Source organism: Mustela lutreola, chromosome 7 (assembly GCF_030435805.1).
Source record: "Mustela lutreola isolate mMusLut2 chromosome 7, mMusLut2.pri, whole genome shotgun sequence".
Classification (NCBI taxonomy): Eukaryota; Metazoa; Chordata; class Mammalia; order Carnivora; family Mustelidae; genus Mustela; species Mustela lutreola.
This window is the reverse complement of record NC_081296.1, coordinates 21,369,534-21,387,831: the sequence shown is the minus strand read 5'-3', so window position 1 is coordinate 21,387,831 and position 18,298 is coordinate 21,369,534. Positions and strand designations below refer to the sequence as shown.

The 18,298-nt window shown below is 53.1% G+C and overlaps 3 long non-coding RNA genes across 4 annotated transcripts in view; all 3 read right to left on the bottom strand.

The window, feature by feature from the left end:
* LOC131835668 (uncharacterized) overlaps positions 1 to 16,615 on the bottom strand; it is a 39,212-nt gene extending 22,597 nt beyond the window's left edge. The window contains exon 1 of the long non-coding RNA XR_009355311.1: positions 16,438 to 16,615. This is a non-coding gene — a long non-coding RNA (uncharacterized LOC131835668). The remainder of the gene's footprint in view (positions 1 to 16,437) is intronic.
* LOC131835671 (uncharacterized) overlaps positions 1 to 17,788 on the bottom strand; it is a 65,558-nt gene extending 47,770 nt beyond the window's left edge. The window contains exon 1 of the long non-coding RNA XR_009355320.1: positions 17,025 to 17,788. This is a non-coding gene — a long non-coding RNA (uncharacterized LOC131835671). The remainder of the gene's footprint in view (positions 1 to 17,024) is intronic.
* On the bottom strand, positions 4,912 to 14,443 carry LOC131835670 (uncharacterized). 2 transcript variants are annotated; one of them, XR_009355317.1, is made up of 2 exons: positions 10,143 to 14,443; positions 4,912 to 9,905 (listed from the first exon to the last, which is right to left on the bottom strand). It is a non-coding gene; the product is annotated as an uncharacterized LOC131835670 (long non-coding RNA). The 2 variants fall into 2 exon arrangements; XR_009355318.1 differs by having other exon boundaries at positions 11,138 to 14,443.
* Positions 17,789 to 18,298: the final 510 nt, after the last annotated feature.

Here is an 18,298-nt window from a genome sequence, read left to right as displayed (position 1 = left end):
CTTTCTACCCTCCCCTCCCCTCACTGCTTCACATACAAAAGCAAGTGCTCTTTTAATAGGACCTCAAAAAGGAATCATTATCTCCTACCTTGTTTTCAGGGACACAAGACACTGTAAGCCCCTCTGGTTCATCCCCCCAAATACAGAAAGTGCCAGGTCAAGACTCTCTGCCCCAGAAGCAGTAGGCTGTGCCATGGAGGGGATTCAAGGACCTGGCTGCTTACTACTCTCAGCTGAGGGGTTCAGGCACTGAATCATCTCCCTGGCTCCCTGCAGGCGGGAGCAGATTTCAGGGAAGGGTACTGCTCTGTCCCAGAGAGATGTTCCGTTTTCGCTCTCCAAGTGAGCTGATTTCTCTCTTGAGTCCAGGCTGGGAGAGAAGCAGGCTTCCAGTAAGGTCTGCTTGATTCCATGGAGGCTTTGCGTATTGCTAGCTGGCTAAGCTTGGACAGGGCTCTCAACTTCCCTGAAGCTCAGTTTCCCCAGCAGGGGGAAAAAAGGGCGGGGGGAGACAATAGTAGTACCTGTGTCTTGGGGTGTGTGAGGATGTAAAGAGATAACCACAGGTAAGGAACTTGGTCATGTACAGGGATCAGTGATGCATTTCTGTCCCTTTATGTCTATTTTTCTCCATGCCTTTTCTGAAAGAATCTTTCTAGTGGTTGACAAGCAACTTTGGTTAACACTAAAGGTCAATGCCAGGTGAAAATCACTGCTGGGCAAAGTTTAGAGATGGGGGAGGGGTCAAAACGGCATATAGATTTCATCAGGACTGGGCAGTGGACAAGGGCAGTGAGTGTAGATGGAGCTGAGCAGTGGGTCTGAGTGGAGGCACACATCACAAGCCCAGCTTGGCCTGCAGTCCTGGGTGAGAAGGGTCTTTTGTCAACGAGACTCACTTAGGTCTTGCTATTGATCCATGCTGAGAAGAACAAGGTTTTGCCCTTGACTTCTTAACGTGCTCTGAAGCTGTTCCTCCCTTGGGTGTCTCTTCAAGCTCAAGACCATGCAGATGCAGAGCAAGACAAGGGAGTGGGGTTGGGGGGGGTGTATTGTTGGTGTGGGGAGCCCTGAGGCACAAAGCCAAGAACCCACTGTTCAAAGCAGAGAAAACAGGGTCCAAATGAGGACCAGGTCCTACTTTTCTTCTGTCCTCAGGTAAGACTTGAAGTCATCTACCCCCAGCTTGGACCAAGGTCTCCCCATCAAAGCCACTTTCCCGATTTTTGCATATTACCGAGCTCCCCAATGCCATCCCCACCTGCTCACTGCTGCAGAAGACCACCAGGACCAGGGGCAGGGAATACTGTACACCTCATCTGACCACACAGGAAAGGGAAAGAACCTGGTTTTGCAGGCTGTAGCGTTTTTGGGAGAAGGAGAGGGGATGCACAACCAGCTCTCAGGCCCACAGAGCGCATGCTCATTCACCTTGCTGGATGTCTCCAAAAGCAACAGACTTTTTGGTTCTGAAGACAGGTTAGGTCTAGCAATCCCCGGAGAAGGCTGAAGATCTCTCAGAAAAAGAAAAGTTCAATCTGAGTCACATTGATGAATGTGGTAGATGCCAAGCTCCCCCTCTCCACGTCCTCTAACTTGCCTCCCCCGACCCCAGATGCACGTGTGCGCGTACACACACATAGGTTAGGTGAGTCCTGAACAAAGGCCAAAAGGCTTTCCCATCTGGCTGCAGAGCGACAGCCACGGTGATTTCTCCTCCAAGGAAGGCTTTGCCTCCTTGCCTGTTTTGCCTCTGGTTTCAGCCTCAACCTCCCCTGGACAGTTCTTTGGAGCCTGACTCATTTCTGCCCCCCATCGCCCTGGACGGGACAGGGGAGCCCAGCGTGATAGCGAACGTCTTAGCCTTCTCTGGCTGACCTGCACATCTAAGACAGAGAATGCTCAGGTCCATCGGCACCCAGTGCGCTGGTCCCAGAGGTACTCTAGTCACCTCCTAGACCCATGAGGCACACTCCAGCCTCCAATACTTGCCTTTTCCTTTTCCAGGCCTTTAAACCTGCCTCGGGGATCTTACTGGAGCGTTGGGATAGGGAGATTCCCCTGCCCCCACCTGCCCCACTTCTTTCAACCTGCCGCCCATCTGGAGAGCGCAGATAGGGTGCGCTGAAGGCCTGGAGATCCTAATTGGGGGGCGGTGTGGGGGGTGTTGTCGTATGATTCTAAATTTTGCTCTTTGAGCCTAAAAATCCGTGTGCAGGCCACAAGAGGGGCCAGCGTAGAGTGAGTAGTTCCAGAGAAAAGGGCTGGTCTTGTGGTCACAGCGAGGACACTGCTGAGCGATAAGGGAGATGCGCCCAAGGGTGAGAGGGATGAAGGAAGGTCCCACAGGCCCAAGAAACGTCAGAGGCTGCAGAGAGACGGAGATGATGAACTCTTGGGGCTCCAACGTCCCGCCCCGACCTGCAGGGCAGAAATCCGAGGCTGGGAAGCTTGATCAGAGTCGGAGAGGGTTGGGGCGGGGAGCACCGAGGAAGAGTTTCAGCATCAGGCCCCAACCTTTAACTCCTAGCCCGGGGGCAGGAAGCTTTCCTATCTCCTCGGGGTGATTTGGTACTCAGAGAGGCCAGGCCAAGGCTGGGGGGAGGAAGGGGGAAGGGGAGGCAGCACTGCCAAACCACCTGGAGCTGCGGCAGGGAGCGCTGAGAATTCACATCCAATGGAACCGGGAGGGCAAAGGCCTTTCGTAGCTTGGAGTTCACTCCCGACTGTATATTGACTTTCCCAGCTTCTGCAATTCCAGGTCCTAACCTCATCTCTCGTTCTATCCCGTCTTCGAGTTCCAGCCTCTTCGGGCTGCCTGGCTGGGTTAGGGGCGTCCGCTGCCCGGAATGGATTCGCCAGGGGCCAGGTTCCTCCAGCTCTGCCCAGGGCGCCTGGAGCCCTATGCCCTCCAGTTCCGGCATGCCTGGCGGGCTGGCAACGGCTGGAAGAGGACAGGCAGTCGCAGACCAAGCACGCAACTTTTTTGAAATGCTTTGCTGTGCCCCTGAAAGGTGTTATAACAGCAATTCAATTACAGTAAATGGCGCACATCGTCCTCGCAGCTGGAAAGTCGGTAACTAACTGTGACCAACCGGTGCAAAGGAATGCAGCTAAACGCACATTACTTTTTTTTTTTTTTTTTAATTCCCTGCTCCTCCTACAAAGTCCCCCTCTTCCCGTCCTTTCTTCGCTCTCTATTAATTGTAGCTGGACCTCAGGTTAATTAACTCCAAAGAGCTTAGTCTATCTGGACAGAAACACACTGAGAAATTGGCAAGAGATCCTAAAAACTGGACGTGGCGTCAAAAAGATCGCCCAAAGTTCCTCGATCTGCCTTCCACCGCTCTAGTTGTTGCCTCCAAGGAACAGAGTTTTAGTCCGCAGTGCAAAGCCCGCCTGGGAATGCGGCCACCTGGGCGTGCATGGGTACATAGCTGGACTTGGGTCAGGGAGCCTCCTACCAGGAGATGGTGCCCACTAAACCACGAAGCATGGACGTCTGCAGGCACCCAAGGAAAGGTCGGGTCTGATCCTAGGGCGTCACACTTGGAGTTCATTGCAGACACACTGGCCATTCCATGGCACGGGAATTTCAGGCTAAACTTTAAATAGAGTTCCATGAAATTAACAATATCCACAAAAATGAGTCAAGGTGTTGGGGGGTGGAGTGAGCACCAGGCGGGAAAGAGCTGTTTGCTTCCCAGGAGAGTGGTAAATCATTACTATTCTCCATATGTTAAAATCTGGAGGGCGGGACGGAGGGCGGGGGGAACACTTCGGGAGTCAGCTTAGGCAGTCATTTAAATAAAGGTAAAATTAACATTGGCTCCCTTGAAGTTAGAAAGTAAGATGGCTTAAAAGCGCATTTTATTTATGTCCTATTAAACGGAAAGAAACGCGTTGCCTCTCTTGGTGTTTTTAGTTTCATGCCAAGGTGGCAACGTACTTTCGAGTACTTTCTAGCCGACCCTGCGGGGCGGACCTCCCGCAGCAGCGGCGGGAGGTTTCCAACCCTGGAAATGCTCAGTTTTCCGCGCTGGTGGTAACGCAGCGGGAAGTTGCCTCCGGTGGCTCGGCTTCTCCCTATCCAGCACTCGTTAGACGCGGGGATGTTTTAGTGTTTTACTCCTGGAGAGGGCAGAGCGCGCGGTATAGACGTTGGGACGGGTTTCGGCCGCGGCCGCCCAGCCGCCAGTGGCCCTGAGTTCTCTACCTGAGCTCCGCACCGTCCCTGACCTGGGCGGCGCCCCCAGAGTCAGCCTGGCGGGAGAGGCTCAGCAGCTGCAAAGACGGGTGCACGCAGGGTCTCCTAACGCAAGGCCAGCCAGGCTGAGACGCGCGGGGCCCAGCCCAAGGTTTGGCCCGAGATGATCCTAGAGCAGAGGGCTCGGCGCCGGCACTGCCGGAGAAGAACTGAGCTCTGGCCCACGGGCAGCCAGAGGCGTTTGGGTTGTTTTCGGCTTTGTTTTCGAGTTCCTCTCCAGTTCCCTGAAGCCTCTGACCTGCACTCTACGATTCTCCGCTAGGCCCTGACTTTTTTTTTTTTTTTTTTTTTTTTTCCCCTTTTATGTGAGGCGAGAATGGGACAGAGACAGGAAGGTTACTCGCGTGTCCTCAACTCCCCGGTCTGGCGATGCTAGGAAAGGAGGACCCATCAATATGACCAGAGGTCACCGGCAGCTTGTGATTTGGAGTTGTCACCCTTGTCCCCGCCCCTGGATTTCCTAGTCAAGTGGTTACAGAAAGGACATTCAGCGCGGGTCCCTGCCGAGGTGTGAGTTTCATAAGTTTCACATCCCCTCTTGGTCCGAGAAAACCCCTCTATTGCGGGCAAAGCGGACAGCGCTTAAGACTGCTTCTTTATTGGTGTGGGTTTTTTTTTTTTTTTATTTTGTTTTGTTTTGCTTCTTTCTTTCTTTTTCTTTTTTTTTTTTTTTTTAACCGAGGCTCCTGCCAGCTTTGCATTCTGCAGGGAGAATTACCCCCCTCCCAAGACCTCCCGCATTCCACCCGAGGAGCCTGGAATCCTTCTCCGGCCTGGTTGAGAGGAAATCCTGGGCCCTCAGCACGCCCGCGGGGGCGTGGGTGTCAGCGGAACCCTGGCCGGGCGTACGCCCTCTCCCCGCTGGGCCCGGGCGCGGCTCCTGCCCCGAGGAGGCAGGGTACCACCCCCCACTTCAGCCTGGGACCCCTTCCTGGCTCTCCCCCGCTTCCTTCGGTTATCCCGCCGGCCCCTTTTCACTCCAAGCGCTTCCCGGGGTGCCAGGAAAGGCCCCGGTAGAATATTCACCGCACAAAACCTCGCTTTTTAAAGCCCAGCTGGGGGGCTTGGTCCGTGATGGGAAACCGAGAAAGAGCGAGATCGAGGGCCCTGTGGGCGGCCCTTCTGTAAAGAGAAAGCTCCCCTTCGTTTGCATCTCTGCTCGAGTTTCTAAAAGTTATACTTGGAACCTGCTCTCTATGCCTGTACTGTGGTTCTGAGGAAGGAGGAGGGATAGGGAAGCATATTTTGAGGGCAGAAGCCGCCCTGCACACAGAGGGACGCCCTTTCCAAAGTCCCAGGGCAGGCAGTTCTGCGGCTGGAATTGGCTACTTCCATCTACAAAAGCTCTAAATATGGGACTTGAAAGGCACACATTCTCCACTGTTCTCCCCCTTCCTTCCAGGAGCACCAAACCCAGGGCACCCATGGCCGAGTTCTCCCTTCAGAGTTGCAGCAGCTGGGGCTTGTCCCACTGCCCAGCGACCTGGGGCGCTCAATTCTGGGGCGTTCGCAGCCCATGCCCAAAGGACAAACACTGGAGGAGCCAAGGATTTGAACTTGTAAATCCAGTCAGTGCAACTCTTAAACTTTTCCGTTCCTGCCCACCAGGTTATTAACAGTTTGAGTCCATAACCCAGGAAACAGGAGACCTTCTTTCTGTTGACTTTTTCTTCACTGTGGGGTCACTCCCCAGGAGAGATCTCCTAATATACACTTAAGGGAAGTTCTTGAGAATCTTACTTTTGCTCATCTTTGTCTCGGAGTTAGTGAAACCCAACTATGATTCAGATTATTGCCCCCGAATACCTCTAGCTTGTCTAAGACGGCCAGCTAAAAATTAAAATTGGCAAAGCGATGATAAATTGGTCCACATTTTACTCTTCCTAAAGTTTGCTAAACCAGTAGAAACTAATTTGAGGTGATTCCTATTGCTTCTGGTTGTTGGGAAAGTGGTCTCCAGCTCTTGAGGTCTAATCAGTTTTTTGCCTCTACCAAGCTTGCTCCCATTTCAGAGTTCCTTAGTTTGATCTTTTCTCATAGAAGCTCCCCCCACCCCCGTTCCTTTTATTTTCTTTCCCCTGGTGGATCAATCACAGAGACAATTGATTTTTCTGTGTCCCGTTTGAATCAGAAAGTGCTGACATCTTGGGAGGTGGGCAAAATATTAACTCCCACAAAATAAGAAGGCAGCCAGGCCTGTCTCCATGTTTAGAGATTAGCGTTGTGTGTGCGTACAGATATGTAAGTATACGCTCAGATCTATACACCTGATCTTGCCTACAATGGACAGTGGTTAAGAAATTTCAGTGTAATGCTGGGACACACACTAAATGGGAAATCCTCTTAATAAGCCAGAAAAATGAAGAGGACAGCCAAACCTAAATGTCCAGGAGTCAATCATTAATTGTGAAATCCCGAACTCTTGAGATGTTGTCCTATACTAGCCAGAAAAGAATCATTAACCCCCTCCCCATTTTATTGGAAAGAAGACCCTAAATTCCTTTTGACTAAAAGGAAGTTATGAGACAAGATGCAATTTTCTCTTTCTTTTCTGACAACTCTGTCATCCAAAGGATCACAACCATGTCGGAGTATCTGTCTTGGAAAGAAAAAGAGAGAGAGAGAACTGGTGAGAGAAACCCTACAGCCCGTGGCCATCTTTGCATCAAAATTTTCCAGACCTCTATTTTTTGATTGTGATCCCACTGATCTGAGTTTGAAATGCGAGCGCAGTGAAGCCCCTAAGCCTTCAATCGTGTGAAATTTTCAAAAGATCTCTAGAAGCAATCTCAGGCTGCCTGACCCCTGACAGGCGCCGATCTCTTTATTCCTCTCTCTGCCAGCACTTCATTTGTTGGAATATCTTTCAGATTTGCACCTCCAGATGACAAACCTGAGTGTTTATTATGTGTACATGAATCGGAAATCTTCAAGCCCGCACAAAAGCACCATCTTAAACATAATATTTAATTTCCCAGCCTAAGTGCCTCCTTCTTTATTTGCTTTTCATTAGATTAAATATTTTTTCCAGGTCTCCCATGCGTCACTTTGATATTTAGATGATTCTCTCTTTTAATCATTTTTCCCCCTTGAAAAATCCCCTCTCGCCGGCTTCTGCGGGTCTCACGCTGCAGTGCCACTGTGTGCTGGGCGGCGAGGCTGCAGAGCCGGATGCTGAGTGGTTCCGAGTGTGGGGGGCACCGATCCAGGCGGGATGGGGGCCCTTGAGGTGACAGAGAAGGGCTTGCTTTTAACTAGCAGCCAGAGCTGGGTCGGGACCAGTGATGACCTCCCTTATTCCACCTTTCCTCCTCAGGCCCTTTTAAATTCTTTACTACAACATCATCATCATCATCATCATTATTATTATTTTTTAAACCAGCACATAAAGCAAATCCTCAGGTGCCTTCCAAAGGTGCTTCAGCAGCTGGGACTCGGCCCCAGTCCTTAAGTCTCTAAGCCTGAGCTCAGGATTTAGACTTCTCACCCAAATCAGCCAGGCACTCCCTCCTACCTGCCTTTCTGGGGAAATCCCTAAATCTGGGGCACTGGGGACACTCCAGGGAAAGAGGGGAGCTTCTCGGGAGAGGACTGCTTTGTTAACACGCCCTCTGCCAAATAATTCCACAGACAAGATTTTGGGGTGGATGACACGGCCCACCCCTCTCCCAATCTCAGCCCCCAACTGGGGCTTCAGATCCCATCTGGGCACCCAGGTGGACTGAGTTGAGACAGTGTCGCCAGCCACCCCTGCACAAGCAGGAGGTGAACCGCCACCCTCAAGTACAGATTCAGGTCGGGAGGTGGTGGGTTGTAGCCCGAACCCCCCCCACACACCCTGTGTTTGGCTGGGCCGTGTTGCTATGATTAACTTATTAAACCCCTTCGTAATTATTTTAATTTGACTCCAAAAAATACTTTGGGCGGTGTTGCGATGTGTTTGTATTCATCCATCCCCCCCATAAAACCTGTGTTAAAACAAATGTTACTTTTCTCTCTCTGTACATAGACCCTCCCTTTTTGAAATAGACCGCAGGGACTGCCATTAGATCGAATGGCAAGTCTTTATGGAAAGTGTTTTGCATAATTACATACCAAAGCCAGAACAGTCACCTCCACATTTTATGGGTCACAAACCATCAACAATTGCCACATTATTGTCCACGAAACCTTAGTCCCTTCATTGACGGAGAGGACTCCACCGCCTAATCTAGAACGAGAGAGGATGGAAATTTCTTCTAATAAGAACCCGAGAAGATTAGGTCCCCACTGACAACGTGTTTACATATAGTTATAAAGTTCAGAGGACCGACGGGGAGAGGAAAGGAAATCGGACTAGGCCTGATTAGGAGAGGCACATCGGTCTAATACAGATAGCCCATCAAAAGCAGCGGCTGAATGCCTCTCCCCTTTTCAGATCCGACCCCTTTCCTACCTTTGTGATGCAGTAATTAAGATATTCTTATTTAGACAGACAGCTTCTCTGGTAACTGAATAATATTAGCTCCTTTGATGTCAAACTTTTGACAGTTATCACACCAGCACTGGGCAATTTAGTACAAATGCCCTCCTTTAAAAAAAAAAAAAATAGAAAGGAGAAGGAAAGAAATAAGGAAAAAAAAAAAAAAAGGAAGAAAGTAAAAGAAAACCCCCATCGGTTTTGAAGAAATCTAATATGTGTGATCCTTAGCACCAAATGATGTAAATCGCCCCCGACAGGCGGCCCGGCTATAAATTACATTCGGTGTTAAATAATGAAGCCGAATTTGGGTTTTAGCTCATTGAGCAGTATTGGTGGAAACCAGAGCGGAAGCCCTAACTCGTGCAAGTCCTTTCCCGCCTCCCCAGCCCCACCCCGAGCCGATGCCCAGACCCGGAGAGAGGAAAGCTCCACAAAGTCGGCAGGGGCAGGGCAAGGATGGGGGTGGAGGACGGTCCGGCCGAGCTGGGGGCAGGTGCAGGCAGAGCTCGGCGCCCTTGGCCCTGCTCGGAAGAGCCGGGCAGGACCAGCCACCAACTCCCGAGATGACACCTCGCCGTTGCTTTCCTAGCTAGGTCGCCAAATTTGGGATTTGCCAGATGGCAGGATTATTTTAGCGTCTGTTATATTATGTGGGGGGGAGGGGTTCGGGTGGAGAGCGAAGGTAGGATGCCCAGAGACCGCGCAGGTTCCTTTAAAATACACGCGCGTTCCCTCTCTGCCCCCGGTCGGGCTCGGACCCTTCCCGGAGCTCAGGGATCTTCCAGCCGCCTTGAGGCAAACAGCAGGCGGAATCTCCGCCACCCCTGCCCTTCGGTGCCGACCTCTCCGGGCCCGCATCTCTGGATCCAGGACCCGGTGCCCAGATGAGCAGAGCTGGGGGAGGAGGAGAGCGCTTCCCTCCAAAGAGAAAAGGAGGGGTGTGGGGTGGGTAGGAGCGTTGTGAGGGAAGGGGGCAGAGAAGGTGGGTTAGGAGGGATGAGACTGTGACGGTGACACCTGGAAGGCATTGTCCTTGCGAGCGACACCTGTCAATCTCCGCTCCAGGGTCCCGGGGCCGGGGGCGGGGAGGCCGCGGGTCTCCGCGGTGATGTCATCGCACTGTCCCTTCCCGGCGGAGGGCGGAGAGGACTGGGAGGGGCGCAGAAACCCGGCGGGCTGGGAGAAGGGTGGGGGAGGAACCGAAAGAAAATAAACAGAAATCACTCTCACTCGCGGCGTCCTCCGCTCCGGATTTACATGGAAATCAATAAATCCAACTTTAGTGTTATTTCTGATCTTGATTGACCCGTCTTGTCTTTTCACTGGGGGAGGTGGAGTAGGGACCCATCCCACAACCCATCCCACAATGGGGGGGGGGGGTGGCTGATACCCCAAAACACTGAGGTGACTGACCCTCCTTCCAGACCCAGCTCCCTCTTTTCCTGGCGGTTGTTCCAAACGCAGGCTTCAGGCTTAAGAAGGAAACATTTGGGAATGAGTTTTGAAAGTCTTCGGTATTGCAGGGGGCGAGGGGAGAGTTAATTAACGCCGGGCTTGCCAGCAAGTGGGAGAGGGGGCCTCGGCGTGGGTGGGCGGGCCGGGTCCAACACCCGGGTGCGCGCAGTGCGGAAGGCGTGTGATTAGGAGGCCCCAGGCTGGAGGCCCCGGCTGGGGGAAAGCGATCTGCAGTGGCCTCGGCGGGGGGCTGCTGAGGTGCCCTAGGCAGTCGCCCGCGGGTCCTGGGGAAATTCTGATCTCCCACCTACTGCGCTCCCAACCCCCCATCCCACCGAGCACTACTGGACTCTCCCTCTTCCTATTCTTTTCGGCCTGAGCTAATTAGCAGCCTGCCAGCGGCCTGATTTATGGAAACGCTCGGGCGGGCGGAGACGCGCTGCTAGCCGAGTCCAGGCTGCCTCGGGGCGGAGTGGAGGAGGAGTTTCCACCGGCCTCCCGCGCCGAGCTTTCCCCCGCCCCGCCGGAAGCTGGAAGTTGCAGTCCCTCCTCCCCACCTTCCACCCAGGCGGGTCCAGGAGGCCCCCGCGCCCTTGGCGCCCCAGCCTGGGACTCCGGGCACCCTGGCGCCAGCCGGGCGGGCGGGGGCGGTGGCCGCGCAGCCCGCTGTGGAGTCTCGGGCGCGCAGGTTCCAGCCCCAGCTGACCCGGAGGGCAAGTTGGGCACAGATAGGGCGAGAGCCTCCCAGTCCGCGTTCGGGTCTCCAGAAAAAGGGAAATCGGACCTGAAGTGGGGCGGGGATGTTGCCCGAGGTCCGCACCAAGCTCCCAGGCCGGGAGGAGGCGTCGCAGGCCGGGATGGGGCCGAATGGAGCCAGCAGCCCAGTTAGCCCCCCAGAAGCTAGGGTCTGTCCCAGGGGAGGGCGTGGTCCACTTCACTCTCCCTCCCCCCACCTCCACTTTCTTCTGGGTCTCACATCTTCAGAGGGTCCTCGGTGTTGCAGCCTCCAGCCAAGAGCTGGGAATTTTGAGACAGGCGAATGCGGGGTCACAGACCGTCCCTAGAGCCAGCCAGCCAGGCACTTGGCCCAAAGACGCGGGCACCGCCTTCTCGCCCGCCCGGGCTTCCTCTCCGCCTTCAAACGGGAGCAGCACCAGGGGTACCCCCGGCCCTCCCAGCTGACCCAGACAGAAGGATGGAGAGAGAAACGGGTGGAAGAATCAAGGGAGGAAATGCACCAGCACCTGTTGCTCGTGCTCCAGGAGTCTAGGGAGGACACTGGATGACCAGCTTGTTTAAGAAGTAACGACGGTAGGCGGCAAAGGAGAGGGGAATGGTCTGTACCCTCCCCACCTCCGGAAGCGTTAGAGGAAAGAGAGAAGTAGCCGACCCAGAAGGCCAGATACCCTGGGCATGTTCTCCGGTTCAGACTTGGGATGGGATAGGGACATGGGGTTGAAGTCACTGGGAAGAGGGCCATGCCTCAAGTCCTGCTATGACGAAAATTGAAATTGAGAGGAAATGAGATCCACAGGAAAGTGTGTAAAATTTATTTTAAAACACCCCACCAGTTTACCCTCCAGAAAACGTCTGGACTCTGTGTAGAACTGAGATCCTTCTCCCATCAGAAGACCTCGAAATGCCTGTTCCAGTCCCCCTCCTTCCTGGAGTTTCCTCCCATAACCCAAAGCCCCCACTCCTCCTCCCCACCCCCAGAGCCTCAGGGAAATATGATTTCCTGCTCATCTTCCTCCCTTCCCCTTCCCCCACCTCTGCCACCACCATTTCCAAAAAGTTAATAACATCAGGGTGTCATTCAGGCCCTGGCCCTTCCGAGCTGCTGGGCTGGAGGACGTGGACACCCACAGCCAGCTGGGGATCCAGGCTGAATGCCAGTCTACATCGTGGCATTGAGTCCCTGAATTTCCAACTGTGCTAAAGGCTGGGTTACCTGCCCAGACATACTCGGGTGGCCCAAATCCATGATCAAAGTCTTGGTGGAAATGGAGACCCGCCCTCAACAAAATGTGACTTCAGACCGCGGGTCTCAGGGGACTCCACCGCCCCAGGGCCACACTCGAAGCACAGGGCCTCTGGGGGTACCCCCAGCCTGCAGCTCCTACAGGCCGACTCTGGGACCTGCCACCCGCACAGCAAATGTTGGCTGTTAGGCGCCTAAATAATATTCTTCATTCGTCTTTTTCAAAGTTGATTTATAGCAATCGACAGGTTAAAGCCTCATGTGACTTCATTACTTTTAAAAGCTGTCTATTTCACAACTGTCACTTTTCATCACTTAACTCAAATAAATACTTGAAGAAATGAATTGGAAGAGACTTTTAGATCATGTTTATAATTCTTGGTTGCTACGTTAACATTCCTAATGACCTGACCCTCTGAGTTTCTGTAGACTTCTAAATTGGGCCGAAAATTCCTGCATTAGAAAACTTCAAGGAAGGTAAGCTGGCCTGAAAGACCGGCTAAAAGGACTGTGGCTGGGTAGGGAGTAGATAGTAGGTGCTGGCTCAGCAAAGCTTCCCAGCAGCTGCCACGGCCCTGGCCCCAGCCCGAGGCCACTGGGGAGGGCGGCCGCTCCCGGGTCAAGGCGTTCCGGTGCAACGAAAAAAGGGCCCAGCCTAACCGACGCGCGGCTCGAGTTGCTCCGGCTTCGCAGAGCCAGCCTGCAAACTCAGGAGGAAATTGATGCGGAATGGAAATGCTGCTCGTTTTGACTATTACTATTATTATTTCTATGCTTCAAAAACCCGACCACAGGTTGGGTATGGCCTGGTGAAAGGCACTACCTGCCGGTCATCGTTGACCTAGAGCTTGTTGGATACCGGGGGAAGGCAGAAGTGTGGAAACGAAATCGCTAGGACGGAAGTGCGTTCAATAAATCGAAATAGTTTCTTCTTCAATTTTGCTGCCATTTGCCAATGCTGGGTCCTCTAAGGCTGGTGCCACCCCCCTTCTCTTTCTTTTTCCCACCCACTCACACAGAACCATCTCTTAGAAATGGAGAGACAGAAGATAAGAAAGACTAGAAAAGAAAGGAAGGGGAAAACAGTAAAGAACGAAAAGGTAAGGAGAGGAAAATTACAGGAAAGAAAAGAAAAACCTAGTAAACAGGAAAACGGCCTAATTTGGAGGACAAAGCAATATCGAGTGCGTAAGGTTTTTCTTTCCTTTATTTTTCCTTAAAACAAGAAAAAAGAAAGAAGAAAAGTCTCCCGACCCTCGGGTGAAGGAGTTGGGCGACTCCCTAGCGTGTTAGGGTCTGTCCTCCCCGCAACTGGGCAGAGGCCGAAGCCCCGCGCGCCGTTCCCGGAGGCTCTGAGGTCCCCGCACGCTCGCCTCGGCCCCGCCAGGGTCCAAGAACTTCGCAGATTCCCCGGAGCAAGAGCGCTGGGAGTGTGCACCGGCTTCAGCCGGGTCTAGGCTCCCTGCCGCCGCCAGCCTCCCCCGGTCGCGGCCTCAGCCCTTCGCCCACCCTGCGGGCCGCTTGGCCCAGAGGGCCTGAGAGCTCTCCGACTTTTGGTGCCGAAGCGAGAGGAAGCCGACGGGAACCTGGCTCGGCGACCACTGCCTCGCTGCGGGAACGCGGTCGGAGCGCTCGGCGGCCCGCTGCTGTGTGCGCTGTGGTGCCCTGGAGCGCCACCTCGCTGCGGAAACTGAAATTGCATGGCCACACTCCCAGCCTTCTGCAGCCTAACTTGACCGTCGCCGGACTTTCCCCTTCATCAAAACCTCACGAGAAGCCGAAACGCAAAGGCCTTCTCCCAGTCGGTTAAAAGCCATTATTTGTGATCGACATATTGCACAATGTCGGCGCCGGGATGAAGGGGAAATAATAGGAGAAAGAGAAAAATATGTAGGTACAATTTCAGCAAGTCTAAGCGGTGAAGCTACTTTGATAGGAAAGATCAAATAAATGAGAGATGTCTTCTTGGAGGCCATGGGTTCGGGCCATTGAGTGCAGGCCACTCGGGTCGGGGCCAACGCAAATATTTCGAAGGAGACCTAAGAAGTCATCCCTTCCCAATTACATTTGCACCCAAATTCATTCATTCCTATGGGTGGGACATTAGAGGGGCTCTGCCAGGCCATTCCAGTGGCCAGCCCACCAAACCTCGGACCCCCACAGCCTTGGGCTCTGCTGACAGAATCACCACAAAATGCAGACCCCTAATCATATACACCTGTCGGCAGGTAAAAGAGCAACGGTGAGAGGTACAAATTGCACTACTTTTGACCCTATCTCACCCAGCTGGCAACTTAAGAGGTTTGCCCCACTCTTAAGTCCTCAGGATATATATATATACATACACATATATATATATGTGTATGTATATATATATATGTATATATGTATATATATAACAATTAATTCACTTTTATGGTAAGTCTTTGTTTCAATTTGTTTTCAGAGCGCATCCTTCCAGAGATAAGTGTTACAGGTAAAAACAAATTTCACGGAACAAGAATTTTTTTCTGTGGTGATTCCAAACATGATATTAAAAACAAGGAGTCTATCTTGTGGTCCTGAAAGGATTTGTGTGGTTTCTTTGTTGGGGGGCGGGGGGCACAGCCCTTTTTCTAATGTACTTTTAACTACAAGTTTGTTTTTGGTTTTAAGGAGCTCAGGGGATCCCACAAGGAATGATGCCTGAACTGGGTACCGTGGGGGTGGGGGACAGTGTATACGTGGTAATGTATAAGTGTGGGCATTTTCCTGCCTGAGCAAACCCAATATATAGATCGTTCCTTGAATCTTTGCCCTCCCTAAGTTCACAGAGTGGCCATGGGGGGAGTGCTCCTTTACCCTGTAACTAACACTCCCCGTTTCAGATTTGCAGACTCTCAAAAAGCCCCCCACCCTTGCTCAAAAACTACAGGGCTGAGCCAGGAAAAACACACACACACACACACACACACACACACACACACAAACCACAAGTTGGTTTTCTGATGGTTTGTCCCTTCTCCATCAGGCTAGGAGAGATTCTTGACAGACCATACAGGAAAGAGGCCCCAATTTCTTAGCAGGACTTGAATGAGGATCCCTCACCCTGGCCAGCTGAGGAGGGGTGGCCTGGACCCTGGGAGTCTTGGGGTTTTCTTGCCTGGAGGGATGCTACCTTGGGGAGAAGGACACTGTTGAGAGTTCTGGGGAGCTCAGAGGCAACTGCTGAGAGGGTCCTGGGACCACAGAGGGACAACAGTGAGGAACAGGGACCAAAAGAGAAGAGAGTAGAACATTAGAAAATGAAATGCTTGAATCTACCTGCCTCCAGTTTTGAGAAGGGGAATCTGTATTAGAAAGGTTTGCCTCTCTCCCTCTTCCTCTCCCCTCCCCCCCTCTTTTTTTTACATCCTTTCATTTCTCTCTCTCCCACCCCCTCCTCTTCTCACATTCAGATTTTCTGGTTTTTTTTTTTTTTCCCACAGAATAATGCCCGGAGATGAAAAATGATTTTTATTGCTGTTACACTTCCTACCGCAAGATGCAGTGCAAGGCGGCAGAGTTTGTCTTACAACTATGTCGCAGTGTTTCACTGATGCAAAACATATAGCCAGAGGGTGTTACTAATGACTCCTGGATTAGAGTGAGATTGAGACTGGGAGAAGGAAAAAGAGAGTGAGAACAAGAGAGACGGAGGAAGGGAGAAGAGAGAGGAATTTCATTAGAGAAAGGGGGGAGGGGAAACACCATAGAATCGGGTCTAATAATCTGACCAGGATATTTTCAGATTTCAGTGTTCTCCCCAAGCTTGAGAATGAACTAGAGAGAGACCAATATCCTTCTAAGCACCACGGAGTTTTTTTGTTTTTTTCATGTTAATAACTACTAATTATGTTTACAGCCTGTTAGCTGAAGAACTGTCCTTTTGGAAAGAATCAAACTTCGGAAAAAAAAGCTTAATATCTGATTAAAGGTTTTTCCTGGAGCCGAGGCCGCTCGGAAGGAGGTGGGGACCCGGTATCACCCAAGGGGGGTGCGGAGCGCAGCGAGGCCTGCAGAGGCTCACGGACCCCGCCGGTGGTGGTGCCACACACGTACACACGCCTGTGACAGCCTGGTGCGCCGGGGATGTCCCGCCGGGGCCGTGGGGGAGCGCCGAGGCGCAGCCTGCGGCCCGGACTCGGCCTCTACTTGGTCTTGGCGGAAAGGTCCCTCCGGGCTCCGAAAACCCCGGCGCCCTCCCCCGGGACGAGCTCTACTTAGGGAAGCGGGAGGTTTCGCGGTTCCTACCGTTGCCCAGGCCGGTCCCACCGCCCTGCAGTCCGCTTCTGCCCCCCGGGGCACAGCGAGGAGGGCATTCCCTCGGGGCTGCGGCCCTTTGAACCCGGGGAGCCCTCGGCTCCCGCCCGGGCGCGCGGAGCTCGCTCGGGGCCCGGCTGCGGAGCGGAGTGTGGGTGGCGGGTGGGGTTGAAGGGGAGTGGGGGAGGCGGGAGGGGGCGGAGGGGCGGGGGCGGGAGCCGGGCGTTAAGCCTGGAAGCTTGGCTGTTTACCCAAACGATTTTCCTTTCAGGCCCGAGACGCCAATGAGACAAGATCAAACTCCCCTCTTCGCTGTGTGTGTGTGTGTGTGTGTGTGTGTGTGTGTGTGTGTGCGTGTCGCCTTCACCAAGCCCGGCTTTGTGAATGGGGGCTCCAGGACGCCGGCTGGGAGGGACCAGAGGCCGACCCGGGCACCAGCGCCTCCTCCCGGGGGCTAGGAGAAGCCAGGCGGAGTACGCCCCAGACACAGTGGTCGGGAGCGACAGAAGCAAGCCACAGGGACGCAGGCCGCGGAGAGATAAGGGCCGCGTCCCCGAAGGCCGAGCGGGGAGACTTACGGTCGTGTGTGGGAGGGGAGACGGGAGAATGATAATCCTCCTTACAGTTCCTTAATTTCCGATTCCTCCACAGCTTAAATCTAGCTCCTTGGGCCACTGATTTCTCGCCGACTCCTTCACTCGAGATACATTAGTTGTAAATTAGGCCAAGGTTTTAGCGATTACGTTACAGTGCAGGCCGCGTGACACGCGCCGCTGGGCCTGCGCCTGGGTCCCTTCTCGGCGCCGAAAAATGATGAGAAAGCAAGAAAGGATGGATAGTCTGTATTGACAAGACATTTGTCATTTTTAAAGGGGTCCACATCCAAGAATATCCATCAGCCTGGGGGTGGGGGAGGGAAGCGGAGATGAGGGGACCGAGTCCCCGCCGACGCGCAGCAGGTGATCGCGGTCCTGGGCGTGGCTCCGGCCCTGCTCCAAGGACCCTCTAGAACTGAAATGTTTGCAAAATAACGACAATAATACTTTCAGTATGACTGAAGATACGAAGCATCAGGAAGACGGAATTGTATTTATTAAAGGTCTTAAAACAAAACCCGGCTACACGTCGTTCGTTGTACATTTATTGAGGGGCGCTGTCTCCGACAACTCATTCCTTTTGGCCTGGCGATTAAAATCTCACCCAAAGAATTGTTTCTGGAAGAAAAATGTGTCATTCCGCTGCTTCTGATTCATCCACTGTTGCTCCTCCTGCCTCAGCCTGCCCCTGATCCCCACCCCTCCTTACACACACACACACACACACACACGCACGCACACACACACACACACACACACACACAGTCTGTGTCCCTCACCGAAGGGTCCCTTTTTTACAGTTTGTTTTTAAATGACGAACCACCATCCCCTGTCCCAGGATGTTCTTATTTAACCGAAATTCCCCCGCCCTGCGATGACCGAAACAGAGTGCAATAGGGACCTGCTAACATTTGCTTCAGGCTTCGGTCTCTTCTGCTCCCGGTTATCCAGGCCTGGACAAACACCCTGCGGGAAGAACCGCAGAGATCTCAGTGTTTTACGGGCATTTTAGGGTGGAAGGCGGTGGCTCTAGGGCTCATAGGGGGCCAGGGTAGCTGGCCAATCCCTGGGCATGAGTGGGGGTCTTGGGGACCCCAGCTAGGCAGTGATTGGTCTGTGAGAGACAGAGATGCCCGCGGAGGAGACCTGATGAGCCTCGTGATTGCAACAGCTAACATTAATTTAGTGCTTACTATGTACCAGTTATTGTGCCCATACCCCTGGGGGCCTCCAAATCTGAAGGCAAACCGTGGTGG